Source organism: Onychomys torridus, chromosome 3 (assembly GCF_903995425.1).
Source record: "Onychomys torridus chromosome 3, mOncTor1.1, whole genome shotgun sequence".
Taxonomy (NCBI): domain Eukaryota; kingdom Metazoa; phylum Chordata; class Mammalia; order Rodentia; family Cricetidae; genus Onychomys; species Onychomys torridus.
The window spans coordinates 40,895,821-40,906,132 of record NC_050445.1 but is presented as its reverse complement, the minus strand read 5'-3'; the positions used below and the strand labels follow the sequence as shown (position 1 = coordinate 40,906,132).

At 43.4% G+C, this 10,312-nt stretch overlaps 1 protein-coding gene across 2 annotated transcripts in view; it reads left to right on the top strand.

Annotated features, from left to right (window-relative positions):
- The first annotated feature begins 2,399 nt into the window (after positions 1-2,399).
- Positions 2,400-10,312, top strand: part of Calu (calumenin) — a 29,302-nt gene continuing 21,389 nt past the window's right edge. For both annotated transcript variants that reach the window (XM_036181765.1, XM_036181764.1), the window contains exon 1: positions 2,400-2,482. The gene's annotated coding sequence lies outside the window, so the exon portion shown is untranslated. The remainder of the gene's footprint in view (positions 2,483-10,312) is intronic.

The window sequence follows — 10,312 nt, the reverse complement described above, 5'->3', positions numbered from 1 at the left end:
AAGATCAATCTTTCCTAGAGTTAAGAGTAAGACATTCCACCTGAGGTTATAGCTATGAAATCAAGCCAGCCAGAACAAAAACAAACTAATAACAATAATAAAACCACTAGAATTATAAGATAATAGATTCATTTAAATACTTCAATTATAAATATAGTTCACAGAGTACAAGTAAGTGTAATCACAGCGGCAAATATATAGTGAATCTAGGGGTTTTTTGTTTGTTTGTTTTTAAATTTTTTGTTGTTTAAATACCCATTCCCTTCACCTGTTGTTACCTTTATGCCATTAGGCCAATGTTCTTGATTATTTTAATTTTTGGTGTGTTACTCTTAATATATGTCATATTATGTCAAATACAGAGGGCTTTAAAAAATAGATCTGGAACATAATGGCCAGTAGATTTTAATGATATGATCCAGAAGTTGTTTCCTTAATGGCTTTTACAGGCTATTCCCCTCTCCTGAAGATTGCTGTACTGCCTACTACTCAGCCTCATCTACCTCAGATGCTAGAGCATTTCCTAGCCACACGGAACATTAACAATATTTAGTAAGTACTATGTGTCCCCGCCCCACGTACAAAATGTGATGCTTGGTCGACAGAGGAACTCTTGCTGACAAGAGTTCCCAGGAAGCAGCAACACTTTCAAACTGAACCTTCTTCAAGGCTGTTTGCTGATTAGACCCTCAATGACGGGGAGAAGTTAGAACATTGCAAGTCCAGAGCCAAACTATTTGGGGCCGTATTTATCCCTCTTAATCGCCACGTGTTTAAGAGGTGTTTACTGTTCTCCTGTGTAACTGACCTAAGAGCTTCATGACCACTAGGCAAACTGTGGGGGCTCTAGAAACAGAACACTAGTTTTCTTTGGAATGTACTGACTTAACAGACCATGAGCTTTCACAACTCAAGAGCTAAGTGTGTCATCAGATAACATCTGCGGGCTACAACGAAGGTTTCCCCACTTTGCTGTAACCCATTCGTTGATGTTTGCACCAATGCAATAGTGGATAGTTTCTTATTATAAAAACTTCATCAAACCATTACTACCTTGGTACATGGAATTTGGGGTAACCTAATCTGCTCTCCTGGTCATAGTTACTCACGTTTGGCTCCAGAATAACTCTTTGAGAGGAGTCGACAGTTTGAATGCCTCAAACAGTAGTTGCCAGCCTTTTCTCATCTTAAGATAATTTGCTTTCTTAAGTCTTTCATGAGCTTCATGTGCTATTCATTCCATATGTGCTAGAAATATAGTAGCCTTCAATGAATACATGCTTTAATTTCATGACACTGAGTAGGTAATGTTATAGATCGACCAGTGGTAGACAAGAGTCCTGGGCAAAGTCTAGGTTCAAACTCTCCCTGCCACCCCACCCCCCCCCCCACCTTCCCCCAAAAAACAGATTGCTAATTTCCTGTGCCTCTTTTGGTGGCCTGCGATGCAATGGATTTCTATTATTAGGTTCATGTAGTTACTAAGCATTTGGACCTGGGCTGTAAGCTGGGAGCTCCTGATGCCTAAGTCCGGCGGAACATATCCCAGCACTTGGTCTAATCAAAAACACAAGGATCAACACTGTTATTTAGCCAAATCTGGCTGTGTACTGAAAATGCAAACTGTTAGGAAAGCAAATATTTGCTTACTAGGACCAGGGGAGATTCCTACAGCTAACACCTGAACTAGCCCCTGGCAGTTTCACTACCTGCCCGGTTTCCACCAAGACATTCCAGGACAGCAACCTGTTTGATGACTAACGGCTTTCAGTAGCTGGAAAAACGGGAAAACGTACTTTTTCAGGCAGAGGAAGCCGCTTTGTGAACAAAGACCACAGGGATGTGCAATGTAAGGCTCTCAGGGAAGGCAGAAGTGCGAAGGAGCATGGTGGCTGGGAAACGAAGCTGAAAGATAGATACACGATGGCAGGGTGGAGATCTATCTGCTAGTAAGGAGATCAACCAGGACCCTCCAGAGCCAGAAGCCCGGCTGGTTCACAGCGAGTGGTGACATTACAACGGTATTAGTCCGGCCCCGGGAGCTTGAGCGCAGGAAGAAAGCTATCAGAATAACCCTAGAAGCCCTGGGAGTGAGTCGCGCGCCGTGAATGCGGACGTGGCGGCCAGTGGGCCACGGTCACCGGGCCGCACCCATACGTCCAAGAACATAGAACTGGGTCTCGGCGTCCTTACAGGAGGGGCGACCCGAGCTGGGCGGGAATCCGGTCCACGCAACTCGGCGCGCTCGCGGGGACGTGGCGCTTTCAAGCCAATCGCGGCTGCGGGATTGTGGAACCAATGGCCGCACGGAAAAGCAACGCATCAGCAGCGGTCTTGCTGATGATTGGTGGGGAGGAGGCCGACAAGGCGGATGGGGGCGGGGCTAGAAACCACTTCCGGTTGGGCGGTGCTTGTGCGCGGGAGCTGACCCCCTGGGTGAGCCGCGGCCACGGTATCCTGCAGCGTGGAGCTCCCGCGAAAGGTAAGCACCGTGGTCCTCTGTGGGTCTTCGTTTGCCCTTATTCTGTCCTTTGGCCTTGTTCCTCATGCGGAGTGGGTCTTCCTCACTCCGGACTCTGGGTGCCCGGGTGGGCCCGAGACTGCTGCTCTCTGTCTCCCGGCTCGCCGTCCCGCACCTCCGCGGAGAGGGCTGTGGCCCAGCAGACTTTGGCTCCCGGGCCCTGCGCCCTCTTGGACACCGTTTTGTGCCTGGCTTTGCGCGTCCTTGTTCTTCGCCCCGGCCCCCTCCACTCACAGTGTCCCTGGCACTAGAGGGTCACTTTTGTTTGTTTCCTGAAGGTCGGAGAGAATTGGATAGAGTTTTATCAGCTCCCTGCCACCTTTCAGAGGCCTGCTGAGAGTTGCCAACCCGCCCCAAGGCCACATCCCGTGAGTGGGTTGCAAGTGCCAAGAAAGAGTTTGCTGTCTTACAGGATGTAGGAAGATGGGGAACAAAACGAATGCTAACCCAATGTCATTATTTTAAAAACGCCTTGTTAATTAGAAAGGAACGCCACACTTTTCTGTGTTTGGCTGATTATAGTCATTAATGGAAAGCAGTTTTCGCATGTTAACTACTAAGAAGTTAATTACCTTTAAATAACCATGTTTTTTGCTTGTCTTTCCCAAGTGCTAGTTCTAACTTTTGGCATGCTGTATTCAGAAGTGGACTTAATTCCCTGTAGTTGCTATAATTAAGAGTGATTTTTGTTTTGTAAAGCATGAGTGGGACAATTCAGTGGATTCCTGTTAAAACTTTTGGGTCTTTGATCCAAATTCCTAAGCGTATAAAGCCCTGGAACAGGATTTTTTTAAGAATTGCATTCACTTCCTGTCATGGACTATCAAGTCAACATTAATAAATTGGAAATAGTGACGCTCAAGTTTATTTAATTGAGCTTGAAGGTAGAGAAACTGGAATGACTGATAAATTATTTTTTACTATACTTGAAAGCTGATCCAAGACATATGTTTGACCTCATTCAGTTAGATTTAATTATCAAGCGATAGTCACCACTGAAGAACTTGTGGAAGTCCAAATGAGGGACCAGAGGTAACCTGTAACTATTCGTGTAACAGGCCAGTCTGTTTAGTCCTAATCTGAGTTTAACAGTGTTTCAAGGATCTCCAGCAGGATGTTTTGTAGAATCAAAAGTAGGAGTTATGAGCTCACAAAGATACTGAACTATGTACAAGTGGATGGTAAGCATCTCAGTCATTTTCGATCTGTTTGGTGCCATTCATCCAATAATGTGTCCCATATACCTTTGATGGAGTTTTATATCATTGACTCAATGCAAGAGACTAGTATGTTAGTATTAGCTCCATTTTTTGTAACATTGATATGACGGGATGTTTCAGGGATAGCCAGAAATAGTCTTGGGAAATGCATGATTGAGATCCTGGATTCTCTTTCTATGAATTTTTATATGTGGGTTTGTTGTTGTGTGAGAGAAAAGGTCTCACTACATAGTCCTAGCTGACCTGAATTCACTATGTAGATCAGGCTGACCCATAACTCATAGAGATCTGCCCATATCTGCCTCCTGAGTGCTGAGATTAAGGGAGTGCACCGCCACTCCAGCTTTTCTGTGAACTCCTAAATATAAATGCTGTCGCATATCTTAGAGGTAAACATATGAATAACATGATTTTCTAAATTACATTTGTTTATGGGAACGGGCATACACATGCCATGGCAAGCTTGTGGAAGTCCATTCTCACCTTCCACCGTGTGGGTTCTGGGATCCAACTGAAGTTGTTGGACTTGGTGGCAAGTGCCTTTACTGAATGAACCATCTTGCCAGCCCCTGAAATCATGTATTTGCCTGTATCTGGCATTTGGTCAGATCCAGTAATGGAAAGTGGGAGTTGGAAAGCACAGCAAAACCACATGGCAGCTAAATATCACCCAGTATATCCAATAAAATGTATTGTTTCTAAAACATACACGACTTTACATTCGGAGCTATAATTTATATTAACTTATGCAGAAGTTGTTTCAAAATTGCAGAATCTGGTGGGTGTGGTGGTGCATGCCTGGAATCCTAGCATTTGGAAAGCCCACATGGGAGGATTGCCACAAGCTAGCAGCTACCTTGGGCAACATAATGAGTTCTGAGCCGATACGAGATACAGAGACCCTTTACCCACCCCCCCCCCCCCCCCCCCCGCCAAAAAAAGGGGGTAGAATTGAGATGGTTCAGCCACTGAAGGTATTAGCTTCCAAGCTTGACACCTCAGTTTCATATTGAGGTGAGAACCAATTTCCTAAAATTGGTCTCTGGCCTCAGCCCATGTGTGGCCACATGCATGCACTCACGCATAAATAAATGTTAAAAAGCAAAAAAGTAGAACCTATGAGGAAACTAAAGCAAAACAGCATAGCTTGTGGTCATTATTGTGGAATAATGCAAACAAGCTTCAGGATAATTGGTGTAGACTTCTTCCAGCTGGAGTTATAACCATAGTAGCTAGGTTTTTTCAGCTAACATTGCCCGCCCGCCTGCCCCCCCCCCCCAATCTAAGATCTTAAAATTATTTGGGCTTTTGACACTGAAGCAAGATTAGGCTAAAATGACTACCAAATTCTCAAAAGATGTATGCATGTTAAACATACACAACAGAATCCACTACTAGACACCAAAGCTTTTTTCCATATATTTTGCTAGAGTAACTTGGACCATGAGGTATATATTAAAATTTCACCCTAAAGACCCCCCCCTCCGGATTTTTAGAACCTTTTTCTTACAAGTAAGTTGTTTTTGTTTTTTTTTGGGGGGTTGAGGTTTTGAGATTTGTTTTTGTTTTAGTTTTTGGGTATTTGGCTTGCATATGTCTGTGTACCATCTGTGTGCAGTTTCCGAAGAGGCCAGAAGAGGGTGTAGGATCATCTGGAACTAAAGTTACAGACAGTTGTTGGCCACCATGCAAGTACTGAGAATCGAACCCAGGTCCTCTGGAGGAGCCATCAGTACACTTAAACACTGAACCATCTCTCCAGCTTCAAAGTTGATTGTGTGGCCAAAAAATTTTAGTTTGTGCTTGATTGCTTCGGTTGTAGAACTAATTAAACCTGGATAATAGTTTTGGTCATTCTCAGAGCTTCGGTAGCCAAAGCTTGCACTTTGATATACTCAGCCCTCTTGTATTTCTTGGCACTTGATTAATTAAAACGTATTGGTAAACTAGTATACATTGACTGTCACTAGAGAAGTGCAAGCTGATTGGTCATTATCATACCTTTCCAGATATCAAGGATGATTTGACTTTCGTGAGACGGTCTGTGTCAGTGGTTCTTATGCTTTAGTCTGCAAGTAAGGAATGCCAGATAGATAACAAGGTCGTTTTTATTTCTAGATTTCACAACCCACGTCTTAATATAGTTAAGTGTAATGCTGTCAAGCTGTTACCCTTGATCCCCACCAAATAAAGTAGAGCCTTAACCTGTAACATGAATCTTAAAGCGTTCTTATTAATAAGAACAAAAACCCAAGGCCAGTTATTGGGGTAAATGCTGGAAGATCAGAGACACAGAACAAGCCATGGCTACCTCACCTTGCTAGTTCCTCAGGTGATCCTTTTTCCTCAGGCTAGAAGCTTCTGAGTCCTCCTCCACATGAATCTCAGCTGAACTGTGTTGCTCCAAAGCTTAACTAACCACATGCTTTTTCCTCCTTAGTTCCTGGTCCTCACGCCTTATATACCTTTTTCTTTCTGCCCCCACTCCCTGGGGTTAAAGGTTGGGTTTCTGGTATTAAAGGCATGGTCACCATGCTTAGCTGTTTCTAAAGTGGCCTTGAACACACAGAGATCCACCTGGCTCTGCCTCCCAAGTGCTGGGATTAAAGGCGTGTGCTACCACCACCCAACTTCTGTTAGGGCTTACTCTTCCCATTTTCTAGCCACCATTTCTGGCTCTGTTCTAGTGGCTGTCTCTTCTCTGACCCCAGATATGTTTATTTCGGGGAACAAACAATATTTCAGGGAACACAATACCCACCACATTAACCACTGAGTCCTCCCTCTCTGTGGTGCAGAAATTCCCCTTCTGCTGAGTGTCCAAACTCAGAGAACTGGAAATTTACCACCACACCCACTTCTCCCACTTGCTAACATTGAGCAATGGGTCTTTGGTCGTCCAGAATAATTGTGGAATCTCTCAATTTATGTTTCTGAAGGGCTGGATTTAACATAGACATCAAAGCGGCCAGAAAGGATGGGTGAGATTGGTCTTAAAAAACTAGAACTTTCAAGGATTTTTTTTTTTTTTTTTTTTTTGGACAGGGTTTCTCTGTGTAGCTTTGCGCCTGTCCTGGAACTTACTCTGTAGCCCAAGATGGCCTCGAACTCACAGAGATCCGCCTGCCTCTGCCTCCCAAGTGCTGGGATTAAAGGCTTGCGCCACCACCGCCCAGCTCTAGCTTGACCTTTTGATTTTTGTTTAGAGACTACATCTCAGCTGTAGCCCAGGCTGGAATGTATAACTTGCTGTTATATTTTCTCTGTCTCTCTCTCTCTCTCTTTCTGTGTGTGTGTGTGTGTGTGTGTGTGTGTGTGTGTGTGTGTGTGTGTAGAGAGAGAGAGAGAGAGAGGTTTCAAGTACGCACCAGAGAGCAAGCTTAGCACGTGCCTTCATGTGCCTGTGGAGGTCAGAGTACAACTTTGTGGAATCAGAGGTCTCTCCTTCCACCTTTATATGGGTTTCAGGGATTGAACTCAGGTTGTCAGGCTTGCACAGTAAATGACTTCACCTGCTGAACCCTCTTGCTGCAGCCTCAAGTAACTGGAATTACAGGCACTAATCACCACACTTAATGTTCTCTCTCAGAGGAAAAAAAAATGGAAAATTTAAGAGAGGAGGGTCAGAATTTGAGATACATATTTGCAAATCATTTGATAATTGGGAGATGGGGTAATGCCTTTCATAACTTGGATTGCCCTTGTAGATCTCATGAAAAGAGCTCATACATCTATGTAGCTCATTTATGTATATCATTTTTTCATATGTTAATATACTTGTTGAAGGGAATGGGGAAAATGAGAAATGTCAATTTTTCTTTCTGTTATTTAATCAAATAACAGGAAATCAATCAAATAAAAACAAAGATGCTTCAGAAATGAACTCCACAAATGTATTTTTAAATGCCTTATTTATACATGTTTTATTTCTTTTCTTTTGAGGGGTTGTTTGTTTGTTTGAGTTTTTTTTGTGTTTTTCTTTTTTTCTTTTTTTTTTTTTTCCCCCCGGAGACAGGGTTTCTCTGTGTAGCTTTGGTGCCTGTCCTGGAGCTCTTGCTGTAAACCAGGCTGGCCTCGAACTCACAGAGATCTGCCTGGCTCTGCCTCCTGAGTGCTGGGATTAAAGGCGTGTGCCGCCACCACCTCCTGGCACAGAACATTTTTAAAAAATAGACCTTACTCAAAGTACAAATTTCCTATGGTCTGTTGCAGAGATGAAGACTGGGTCGGGTCCTTGGCTTTGCCTTTGGTTGGCCTGGTGACTTTGAGGCTGTTTAATAAGTGATGAGATAGAAAAGCAAATTTCTGGGAGACTGTAGATGCTGAGGGAACAGAAGCAGCATAGATGTGTGGGTGAAGGGAAGCTTGCAGTAATGGCTGTCTGGGAAAGAGCGGCTTGTGGCAGGACCTCAGAAGAGGGCCAGATGCCCTGGCATCGGAGTTACAGATGGGAGAGAGCCACCTGTGGGTGCTGGGAATCAAACCCTGCTCCTCTAGAAGAGCAGCAAGTGCTCTTAACTAATGAGCTTCCTCTCCTTTTTCTTTCTTTCTTTCTTTCTTTTTTTTTTTTTTTTTTTGATGTGTGGTTTTGTTTTTTGAGACAGGTTCTCACTATGTAGCCCTGGCTATCCTGGAACTCACTACATAGACCAGGCTGGCTTTGAACTCACAGAGATCCTTCTGCCTGCTCTCTCTCTCTCTCTCTCTCTCTCTCTCTCTCTCTCTCTCTGCCTGCCTCTCTGCCTCTGCCTCCTGGGTGCTGGGATTTAAAAGTATGTGCCACCATGCCTGGTCCCTTCTTTTATGTTTAAGGGCTTTTGTATAAGCATGTTCACAATTAGCTGTACTAAGGATTTTCTTAGTTTTTGTAGAAGGCGCTATAAATCCACTTAATAGTTTAAATTCATAAGCCACTATTTGAGGATTACGAGAAATAGACACTTTGAAGGATGTATATATGTTGGCATGTTTAATTTATTCCCTAACACACTGTCTTCCTTTGCCCTGGTTCTCAAAACTTTGAAGCAGAACCAGTTAGAGGTGTTTGTGGGGTGTAGTCGAATTAACAGCCTCTGAGTTAGAAGCTTTGCTGAGAGAATTTTCTGATTAGGTAAATGTTTACACATAAATGTGAGTACTTAACACTAGTTAGTTTTAGTAGTGACATCCCCAGGAGAAAGGAAAACCATCTATGGCTGGGTTTAATCTTCAGATTAGGGCAGGGTGGTATAGTTTCAGAAGATGGAGCGTCCCTGACTACTGTAACCTTGTATTCATTTCTTGGGGATGTTATAACAAATTGCAACAAACTGAGTGGGCGTTTTAGTTACTACTTGTCTGTGTGGTATGGGTATGCACTTGAAGTCAGAGGACAGCTTTGTGTGAAGCCAGTTCTTTCTCCCACCTTTATGTGGATTCTGGGATCAGATTCCAGTCATCAGGCTTGAGCAGTAAACACTTTACTCCTGAGTCGTCTCACTTGCCTCTGACTGGTTTTTTTGTTTGTTTGTTTTAAAACTGAAGTTGAGGGTTGGGGATTTAGCTCAGTGGTAGAGCGCTTGCCTAGCAAGCACAAGGCCCTGTTGGTCCTCAGCTCCAGAAGGAAAAAAAAGTTTAACTTGATGGGCTGGAGAGATGACTCAGAGGTTAAGAACATTGACTGCTCTTCCAGAGGTCCCGAGCTCAATTTCCAGCAACCACATGGTGGCTCTCAATCATCTGTAATGAGATCTGGCGCCCTCTTCTGGTGTGCAGGTATACATGCAGACAGAACACTGTATACACACAATAAATAAATCTTAAAAACAACAAAACAAACAACTGAAGTTGATGTCCTCTAACCATTGCAAAGGCTGAGGTCCAAGCACAGATGTTGGTCGGGCCATCTTTGAAGGCTCTCCCCTGACTCTCCTCACTTCTGTAGCTATCAGCCATCTTTGGCGTTCCCTGACTCACATGTGTATTACTCCAATCTCTGCATCTGTCATAGCACAACGTTTGAATTCTGTGTCCAAACTTCCGTCATTTTAACTTGATTACATCTACAAGGACTATATTTCCAAATAAAGGCACATTCAGAGATACCAGAGATTAGACATAATAGGAGAGGAATAAGAAGTACTGTGAAATTGCTAAGAACTTATTTTCATTGATGGAATGGGGGCACACATATTCAGCATTCATGTTCCACAATGAAATATTAAATATTCAAAGTCCAGGAAAACTATTCCCTTTGATTTGATTTTAAGGCTTTGTTGTTGTTCCTTGAGATCTTAGCCTCTCTAGTAATAGAGTAAGTTGTTTGTAAAGTGTGTGGAACAGTTTTTTGGTTTGGGTTTTTTTAAGACAGGGTTTCTCTGTATAACAACCCTGGCTGTCTGGGTTTAAATGCCTATGCCACCATTCCTGGTGTGAAACAGGTTTTTAGCTGATAGCCTCTGTGGAATTTTTCTATCACATTTTTCAGTAGAGTCCCAGCCTTACGTTTATTAGACTAGCCTGCGACTGTGATCTGAGAGTCTGGAGGGGCTCTCCGGAATCTGTACATTGAATAGTACTTGCCTGAGCAAGT